Consider the following 11,223-nt stretch of genomic DNA (forward strand, 5'->3'; position numbering starts at 1 on the left):
GGCGAGCCCGCAACGCAGCACCCGCCTGCAACAAGTTTTTTGGCACCATATTTCCATTGTTCTGTGTATCTAGCATATCTGCATCTTCATCACCTATTTTTTCAATTGGCCCACTCAACTTGGGCTCTTCCATCCGCCTCCGTTTTGAGACCGTTATTTCCAGCCCACTGTCCTCACTTAACTCAATACTTTCCCGCGCCTGGTTATTTTTCAAATTAATCCCAGTTGTAACATTGGACGACGTTTCTCCTACAATCACTCCGCTTCCAATATTTTCGCCTCCACTTACCCCATTTTGAGGGATCATACTAACAACTTGTATTCCTGATTTTCCGGGATTGTAATCACCCACAGCGACATCCTCGGTAACAACCTTAACATCTTTCCTCTGCGTCTCCTCCATCGGAGAACTCGCTGGACTTCCTCCACCTTGTCTCAACCATTTTGCTCCGATAGTTTGATGCCTACGCCTTGGCTCTGCCCTCATCCAAGCTCCATATGGTTTCACGATTTTGTTCGGGGGCGTATCAAAGATCCTCTCACAGAATTTTTCACTATGACCTATCATTTCATAGATGAAACAAAAGGTGGGAATATCTTCATATTTGAAGTTAACCAAACACCAGTTAGCGTCATTCCTCTTAAGCTTCATTCTCCTTTGTAAAGGCTTATTTAAGTCAATAGATACTCTGACTCTCAAGTAATCTCGCCATACACCAACGAAATTATTTACATCTGATTCAATGAACCTGCCAATATAGTTTCCGATATCAGTCACGACCTTCAATGACATAAAACCCGTACTCATATCATGCAACTGTACCCAGAGATCAATTTTGTCAATGTTTATGGTACGCGGATTCTCACCCTCCTTCAACCTAGTAAACACCAGTTGGAAACGGCCAAACGTCCAAGGACTTCCTTCTATAACCCGAGCGATATCTAGTTCATGATAGAACTGGAACAGATAGCGATTTCTATCCATTTCCTTGATATACACTCCTTTCCCTAGTCGCTAAAGGGATGCCATTTTATGCTGCATGGCTTGGAAAACGATGGATGATTCCGTTAGGAAACAAGACACCAGCGCACATCTATATCCGACAACTCATTCGCTTCCTCCTCATACATCAAACCACCTTCATCTTCTGCCGTCAAACTAATCGTTTCCATACCCTCATCCATTTCCCAAATTGGATCACAAAAATTTGTCATTAAAGTAGATAAGAAAAGAATAACAGAACTCAGAAAAACACCGGACTAAATCAACATAGAACTATAGACTTTCACACCATGTCAATAGACAAGACTTGATTGAGATTTTAATTTAGTACATGTTTTTGATTGGTTTAAGAAGAACACAAAACATCTAATATAAATTTTAATCCAAAATAAATATTTCCAACAGTTTTATTTGTAGAATAAATATATGTAAATAAATTTTATTTAATTGAATTTTTTTAATTTATTATTTAAAAAATAATTTTTTTCAAACCATTTATAATATATTTAAAAAATTTATACATAATCAAAAAGCTCCTATGCCTTGCACGAACTATAAGCTAGTCTTCTAATAATGACGGCCCCTGCATTTACAACAACCACACCAATCCAAATGCTTCAAATCTATAATTTTTAGTACTTAGCATGTGACCAGAGAAACCCTTTCTTTATTTAAGTTTGCTTAGATTGAATACCTTTTTACATGAAATTTTTGAAAATTTTGAATCGGGTTCGGATTGATTCATTATATCTGAACACCATCCTGAAATGTTATTATATAATTATATAATATATAAATATGTATTAGATAATTACATGCATTTAACATATATTTATATATTAATTCATCCATTTCCAATTTTTATTAAATTATTGTTTATATTTTTAAATATATTATAATAAAATACAATTTTATATAATTAAAATAATAAATTGCTTATTAAATTTGTCTTATCCCCAATCTTTGAATTCAATACCAACCCTGAACATACACCGAACACGGGGATTCTTCGTCTCCCCGATCCCCACCCGAACGGAGAATAAGGATCCTAACGAAGATTTGGAAAATTTTATTTTTTGATAAAATAATAACTTTATAATATATAACATAATTTCAATAATTCATTATCCTACATAGAGTTTGGCTGAAAGGAAATATTGCAATTTTATATGATGGCTACAAAATTATGATAAAAGAGGGGCGGATACATATAATCCTTCTCACAGGGTTTCCACGGTAGCTGTGAGGTTTTCACGCTAGCTCTCCGTATCCAGAGTGAACGGAGAGCTAGCGTGCAAAGCTTGTGAAGAGGATCATATGTATCCATCTGTATTTTATCATCACTTTGTTGTCATCATATAAAACTGTAATATTTGCTTTCAGCCAAACTTTAGGTAGGATATGTAATAAAATTTTAATTTTCAGGTTATGTAATTCTTTACTTTTAATTTTCAGGTTATGTAATTCTTTACCGTATCATAACATTTTTTTACCGTTTCACAACAATTTTTTAACATTTTCTACAATAATAATAGTGTTATGTTTTCTTTCAAATATATTATTCAACTTTACTCAGAAAACTATTGCAGGACTAGTAATCATATACTATTTTTTTAATTAGAAAACTTTTACAACAAGAGTTATTTTTGCTTTTAATATAGTTTTTCTTATATTTTTGTCATTAGTTAAAAATTTATTCTTGTAAAAATAAAATTTTAAGAAAATCAATTCATATATATACATCATATGAAATTATATATATACAAATTAGGGACAAAATCTAAGAGAGGTCGATTTACCTTCTTTTTCTATCAGGATCCGCCTCTAATTACTATCCTCGCGGCATAAGAGATTGTGTTGAATCTGAGTTGGAGTTAGTATTAACAATTGTGAGATATAAATAAACTATTTAATTAATTTATATTTAATCAATATTTTAGTTAAAAAATATTTGTATATTTGAAATTATATTTTATTTAAATAAATACTTATAGTTTTAAAATTATTCAGTGTAGGAATTTGTTCCTGAACTGGAATGGAGGTAGGAGATAATTAGTTGTTGTTGGACTTTGTTTTCGAATTGGAGTGTGAATCGCAGTAAGTGTTTGTATTTTTGAGTGGTATTTTCGAAGAACAATTCAAGTAATTATTTTATTTTAAATAATATTTTGTTTATTATGTACATTGTATTAACCAGAGTATTATAAAATTAGTTGGTTTAGAAATTGGTTTAAGAATTAGATTTGGAATCAAAGACAATTTAACTAATTAAAAAGTTTTAAATAGTGTAGGAAATCATTATATAGTTGGAGTGTGATTTGGAGTTAGCGTTCATATTTATTGAGGATAATTAAATTATTTAATTAATGAATATATAGTAAATATTTAATTAAAAATAATTTTATATTTGGAATTAATTTTTATTTAAATAAATACTTTAAAGTTTAAAATTAGTTAGTGTTAGAATTCGTTTTAGAATTAGAGTGTGGTTTGGAGAAAATTAGTTGTAGGAATTCCTTTTAAAAATTGAAGCGTAGGTTGAAGTTGTAGGTTGAAGCGTAGGAAGAGTTTTTGTTTAGGATATGGTTGCACAACGTCCAAAGAAGTTGATCTAACGTCAGTTAACCTATTTAACGGAATGAGACTTAATCTCTAATTAATGAGTTAAATGAGTCCATTTTGAAATAGGTGAGTTTTTTGATACATAAAAGTCAGTTTAGTGAGTTATTTGATACATTTGTCACCAATTTGCATAATATCTTAGAGTATCTCCACATCCAAAACTCTTAACTAAAATTTAATTAATTATAACATATTAAAAATATAAATAATATCTAAAATTTTGTTCACTTCAATCGTCTATTACCCTTTAAAAGTATAGTCAACGCACTAATATTGTTTAAATATGGCCAACCTCTAGAGGCTGTAATAAGATTTGACATCATCTATTATTATATTAAAATCATATATTATATTTATAACAATTTGAAATAATAATAACATAATATTTTTAAAATATAACCAATCAATACACACGATACCATCCAAACAAAATGTCTTGCAGTTTTACAAAGTGTCTTTTTTGTGCAATTTAGCCGATCATTTTTCATCAACGACGTTGAAAATATTTTACATGTCCAATTTAGCTAACAATTTTCGAATCTCATTTGTTAGCGGGTGAATGAGACAACGATAGCTAAACGAAAGAAAATGTTAGCTATTCAAATTGTTTGTTAAAGTTGTAAATGAACTGAATGCTAAATAAAATTGCTGAACGAAGAAAACTAGATAATGTAACTAGACAGTTCATATACTCTGTTTGTGTTGATGAATGTTTGCCAATTTATAATATATTTTTTTATATAATACTTACTATATTATAATATATTTATGATTATAAATCTGGGGTCATGTTCCGCATACAACTATTAGGTATAGAACTCTTAGAACCATTAGCTTGTTTCTAATATTCATTAGGGTTATGCAGCAGAACTCCATATGCAAAAAATATCAATATTTATGTATTATATTCTAAAATTATATTTGAGCACACACAACGATGAAAAAACATGCAAAAAGAAAGGTATTTAGATTTAAATCCAAAAAATCTATTTAAAATTTAGGGCTTTACAATAGAATCTTTGTGGTTTCGTAATTCTATTTTAAGGAGAGATTCTCTTTTGAACGCGACCCTCTAAAACTAATAAAATAAATAGTTGATTTTTATTAACAAGATTTGAATCTTATCATATAAGGTCTACATACCAATACGTTCATTGTTATTCTTAATGAAAATAGAGTATTATTATACAAACATAATTGATTAAAATCTTGTATTGCAATTGTTTTCAGGTTAAATCAATGAATTATTAATTGTAAATTGCGTTTTTAATGCAAAATAATTATTAAACAAATTTAATTTAAAAATTTTAAGTCATTCAAATTCAATCATATATATATATATATATATATATATATATATATATATATATAAATCAATATATATAAAGGGTGATGCGAGCGTCTCTAGAATTGTTCGATTCAGTCTTCTAATTTTTCTTAAATTTCGGATAGAAAATATAGTTATAATTCAAAAAATCAGGTTCAAGAATTCTAAAAGTAATACAATTTTGTTCTTATCGAATTCTAAAGATGATACAATTCTTTTCTTATTTACAAATCTTAAAAGCAATAGGATTACTAGCAATTATTGATAAAATACAATTTATATTTAAAATTTGTAATGTAAGTTAATACAATTTTTATTTTCGATTAGCTCATCGTCACCATCTTGAACGATCAGTATATACTGATTATCACCAACTTAATTGTATTGCTTGCAACAAAAAAATAAGCAAGGATGTCACTGTGTTTTGTTTATTCAATTAACAATTATTGAACAAATATAATTTAAAAATACAATTCTTATTAGCAAAAGTTATAAAATTTATAATCTTATTATATTAATTTTTTTTCAAATTATATATCTAAAAAATAAAAACCAGCATATTCCAGAATCTCAAATTGTCTAATCAGGTTTGTAGCGCTAAACTCACGTCGTTCCATAATGGTCAAGAATATAGCATCTCTATAATGAAACATCTTTAAGATCTTCACAAACTCACGTCGTTCCATAATGGTCAAGAATATAGCATCTCTATAATGAAACATCTTTAAGATCTTCACAAACTCATTCAAATAGTATTCATGGATTTACAACCGATCTCAATAATAGTTGGAATCAATCTTATAATTTTTTTAAATTTTGAATAGAAAATAAAATTATAATCCAAAAAATCAAATTCACGGATCTTAAAGGTAATACAATTATTTTTTTATTGGATTCTAAAAAAATAAAATTCTTTTCTTATAATTTTCTTAAATTTTTGATTGAAAATATAATTATAATTTAAAAAATCAGGTTAAAGGATTCCAAACTTTTTGGATTCTAAAGGTAATACAATTCTTTTATTATATGGGAATTCTCAAAGGAATAGGATTATATTTAGTTAAACTAACAATCCTAGATAAAATACAATTTATATTTAAGATTTGTCCAATGCGTACAATTTTTATTTTCGATTTACTCTTATAATTTTCTTAAATTTTGAGTAGAAAATAAAGTATTGTAAAGATAATAATCATTAAAAAATAACAGCAAAAAAAATTAGAACCATAAAAGAATAATAATTTTTAACTAAAAATACGAATCATAAAATAAAAATAATTAATAAAATAAAATAGGATATATAAAATAGGAATCATATATTGATTTTATGATAATGTAAATGATTCTTGATTAATATTGTGTTTGTCGGCCACGGGAGGCGGCCTAAACTAATTTTTATCTAAATAATAATAATTTTTCTATTAGTATTATGTTTCACGGGAAAGTGGCTAAAATAATTTTTTATCTATGTTATAATATATTATTTGTTAAAACAGGACCACAGTTCAAAATAATATTTATCCAATTATAATCTTTAATTTTATCATAATTAGAATAGTTTTTATTAGTATTGTGTTTGACAAGAGAGCGGCTCAAACTAATTTTGATCTAAATTATACTGTAATATTTAATTTATCATAAAAATAAAAATTATGGATTAATATCGTCTTTGACGAGAGGGCGGTTCAAACTAATATTATTATTAGTATTGTGTTTGACGAGATGACCACTTAAAAAGAATTTTATACTAATTATAATATTTTTTTTATTAGTGATATGTTTAACCGGAAGATGACTCAAAATATTTTTTATACTATTATAATATTAATTCTTATCAAAATTTATACAAAATTTATAACGCCGCCGCGAAGCGGTTTTATTCACTAGTTTGACAAATAATTCTAAATACAATAATCCAGACTCATTCGGAATTTTCTTTCATTCAGAAAATATGATCCAACGTTAACAAATGACCCTTGGTCAAATACATATAAACCTCTCGTATTATAACCCTCTGCTGTATTTCTCTGATCTCACTATGCGTCGGGCGTTACTTGAATTTAATAAAGTAAATATTTACGGAGGTAAACGAGTGGAGCCATGAATCCACCAGTTCATTTCCTCTACCTAAACATATGGAGTGACAGAGTTTAGAAGCAGGCTGTTTCTAGATCCGTAAAAAATCCAAATATGCTTCTTATGCCTCCTCAATCAGTTGACACTTCCTCTTAATTTGGTAATATATAAATATATATTTCAACCTCTTCTGTATCTTTGATCCTTCCATGCAATCACTTTGTCAACTTCAGAATTTCACTCAACCATCCAATAGTCTGATTCTCTTCTACAAATTGGTGAGCTATTGATCTCTATTTATGATTTTAATGTCTTGTATTTTCTTAGGATCATCATCTCATTATAATTTATAAATAATCGAATATATATTACATATGTAGATCACATTTCTCATTTCTACCAATTTAAATACCAAATTTGTCATCAATCGGCAATGCGCCACGTAAAGTGATCACTGATCACTACTATTGTTTTGTTCAATTAGTCTTGTTCTTGTTCATGTGTTTGTGTATGAATGTGTATATTTTAGGGAATAGGTTAAGAGCTGAAACAAAACATGGCTGGTGGTGCTGCTGGAGGTTTTATTTCGCGAGCATTCGAGTCGATGCTCAAGGAGTGTTCTGGTAAAAAGTTTGCAGCTCTTCAGACTGCTGTCAAGACATATTTAGGTTATTACTCATCTTTCCTTTTCTTATGATATCATGCTGTATTGCTGTTCAAGTTCAACAGAAATTGTGAGAAGTCTGTTTTTGTTTTTGTTCATATCATGTGATATTTAGTAGTAATTCAGAACTTTATCATAATATCTTGTATATTGCCACGAAGAACTAAACATGTAAATTTTGCAATATACTTTGGTAATGTAAAAGGTCGACTCCTCTACCTCTCTATTCTGAAAGAGGTTACTAGTATTGTCAGTCTTCACTATTTTCCTATTCTAAAAACATGTCATTGATGTTTACAAGTTGTATCAGTTTCTTGTTTGTTGATGGCCTGACACAACACTAACTGACCAACATACTAACTTATAATTACTATGTGATACATTTGTTGGCGCACAACTTTGAGTAAGTATTACATGCATTTTAAAACATTCTACTCTTCTAGCAATATTTTAAAACATTGATTTTCCTTTGTGTTAATTAGATTTTTTATCTTGTTGATCATGCTTCCGCATTAAGCGAGTCTGGTAATTAATCCGTCTCTATATTGTTGTTAGTTGTTTCCACTGCCATATTATTATTGTTCTTACTGTAGAAGGTAACTGAATTAATTTTCCTTCTTTATTCAGATAGTACGGAGGTAAAAAAGAGTCTAATTTCCGGTGAGACTAATCAAGCAACAACATCAAAAGGAGATCAGAGGTAAACAACATATGTAACCTAGTAATAAGTTTCTCTGTTATCAATCAAAAGGACTGAGCAGTAGCTTCAAGTCTCAGCTTCTGAGTTCACATGTCAATGAAGTTTTTTGTGGGCAGTAATTTACGCTCCTGTGTCCTATCACTTAACCTAATTTTAGTTTTTTGTATGGATAGTATTACTGAGTCTGTTGGTTTTAAACTCAAATAGAGGCATTTTTTTTATATCAGTTCCAGAACAATTAGTTTTACTATAAAAGTCAAACTAAGGCAGGTGGACAGAGGTAACAGCAACTAATAGTTTGTGATCGTATCGACCAATTTTTTGACTTTAGGTTAGACATCTTTATATGTGTACCGAAGTTTGTAGACTACTATCACTCTTAAAGATGGAATTGAGACCGGTACCTTTGGATTGATCAGATTACAATGTATCCCAAAATCCAAACAGAGAGTTAGATTAGCATGAATGAGTCTGTTACTGTATAAGCAAGCCTTTAAATTCTTACTTGAACTAGCTTTTGAGTTTTTCTCTATATCTTGATTCTTTTTATAGTTCAGTGGAAAGTGGCATTGTACCTCCAAAAAATGGGGCCAATCATGATTCAGCTGTAACTTTGCCAACTGATGGTAAGCAGGTTGCTAAAAGCCCAACTATCACAGCTGCCTTGGCAAATGCAGGCCATGTTCTGGACGGAGCTGATTCAGAACTTGTTCTTAATCAAATTCGACTTGCTTTTGAAACAAAAAATATCAAAGTTGTAGAGCTTGCACTAGATTGTCTTCATGTATGTTCTTTTTGTAATAATTCTTACATTTAGTTTTAAAACTTGACTGTAGTTTTCTTCTTAGTTCTATGGGTTCAACTTTGTGTTGGATGAATTTTGGCCCTATATATAATAAGGAGTATAAATCTGTAACATATGCCTCTTTGCATGTGTCGAGGGGCAAGTGATGGTATATTTCCTATAAAAATTGTATATAAGAGGCAGAGATGCTCTAACATGTTAATAATGGAATATCAACTCCAACCTTACTCTTTATACGTGCTCTTTATTAATATTTTATTAATATCTGAGAGAAAAGTGAATACAAATAGAAGAAATTGAATATCATATTCAATAACAATAAGCTAAGAGTCACTAAGAGTCCATTGGAGTTCTAATTTTTCGGATCCTCTTTAAATTTTGAGTTAAAAGCTTGTTTGAAGAGGATGACAGGTTTGAAGAAAAATTGGAGAGAGAAAGAGAGAGAAGTAAACACAAATAAATTAAGAGTACCTAGATGCTCATTAATATGTGAGGCGTGAGAAGTCGCTAAGAGTCCATTGGAGTTCTAATTTTTCGGATCGTCTTTAAATTTAGAGTTAAGATCAGCTTGTTTGAAGAGCCCGTTGAAGAGGATGATAAATTCGGGCGGCTCCCGAACTAAAATCTTTCCATCGTCCTTGACAGATTGTAGTACGTGGAGCGGAGGATGATTCTTGCGGTAACAAACTGTATGTGGGATGTGTGCTCCATGACCACCATAAGCAGTCCCGCAACCGTAACAGAATCCACACCCGCAACTCCTGAAATCCAAGACAAAAGTTTCAGCTGTATAAACGTTTGGAAATTTTAAACAATTACATGGCTAATATTATGTGAGGCGTGAGGAGTCCATACCTGCAGAGCATAACGTCACAACTGGCCGAGTCATAGTGAGAAATATATATGTGGCAGTTTGGACATTGTTGCCAGCCATTTTCGGAGGCAAGCTGGTGAAGCAAGGCGTCTTCCTTTTCATCCTCTTCCTTGTTCCGCCAGTAGAATTCTTCGCAGCCAATCCCCTCATGCCACATGACTTTACAATGCACACACAGCCTTTGTTGGCAATACGGACACGCCAGCATTGGACCTCTACTGCCATCAGCATCAATAAATAACAAAGCAGAGCAAGTTTTGTTGGGGCAATACAACTTGCAGGCTTGAGGAATCCAAGATTCGTAGAGAGCAGCCCACCAATGATCAAACATCTTGTCGGCAATAATTGGACGACAATTGTCAGGGTCTAATTGGCTGGTGCATCCAAGACCAGGGCATAGAATGTGAATAACTTTGCTTTGTAGTTTGATGTCAATGTATTTTACAAGACAATCAGAACAATAAGAGTGGCGACACCCCTTGACTGAAAAGGATTTGTTGTATGGTTTTCTCTCCGTACAGATTTCACATGTGAACGGGAATTGCTGCTCCAGCGGCAGAAGTAGTTTCTTGGCCAGCCTCCTTTTCACGCACTCCATTGAAATTATGCAGTGAAAGAACCAGATCAGGTACTGTGACGATGGGGATATCTTTGATAAGAAAAAGGAACAAGCCTGGAGACAAGTATATATAACCCTAGAGGGCCTAAACAAATCTTATTAGGATTCAGCTTTCAAACTCCTAATCCTATTTAATACATAATTTAAAATCTACTATGAAAATATAAACTTATTAGCTTTTAACCCAGACTACCATATAAACTATTATATATTTTATTTTTTTACATCTTTCATATAATAATTTTTTTGTTTGAGCGTAATTTATTTATATCAATTTGTATATTATTATTATTGTCGGCATGAAATTAGTTAGGAAAAATTGTAGGATTAGAAAATTTTAAAATTGTGATGAAGTTTTACATCACAATGTTAGAATGTTTTTCATATATAGCATTCTAAGGAATTCATCCCGCCCCGTTCGACCCCGATCCGATCCCCACCCCGTTCGGAGATTCGGGGAATTTTTCGGCGTAGCAACAGGAAAAGTTTAATAAAAATTCGGGAATCGTGGTGGGGTCGGGGATTCGTGGGTC

The 11,223-nt window shown here is 30.8% G+C and overlaps 1 non-coding gene across 1 annotated transcript; it reads right to left on the bottom strand.

Moving 5' to 3' along the window:
• Positions 1–9,474: 9,474 nt before the first annotated feature.
• On the bottom strand, positions 9,475–10,805 carry LOC108193906 (uncharacterized). Its single transcript, XR_010285316.1, has 2 exons — positions 10,053–10,805; positions 9,475–9,958 (listed from the first exon to the last, which is right to left on the bottom strand). It is a non-coding gene; the product is annotated as an uncharacterized LOC108193906 (transcript).
• Positions 10,806–11,223: the final 418 nt, after the last annotated feature.

Source organism: Daucus carota, chromosome 7 (genome assembly GCF_001625215.2).
Source record: "Daucus carota subsp. sativus chromosome 7, DH1 v3.0, whole genome shotgun sequence".
Lineage (NCBI taxonomy): Eukaryota > Viridiplantae > Streptophyta > Magnoliopsida > Apiales > Apiaceae > Daucus > Daucus carota.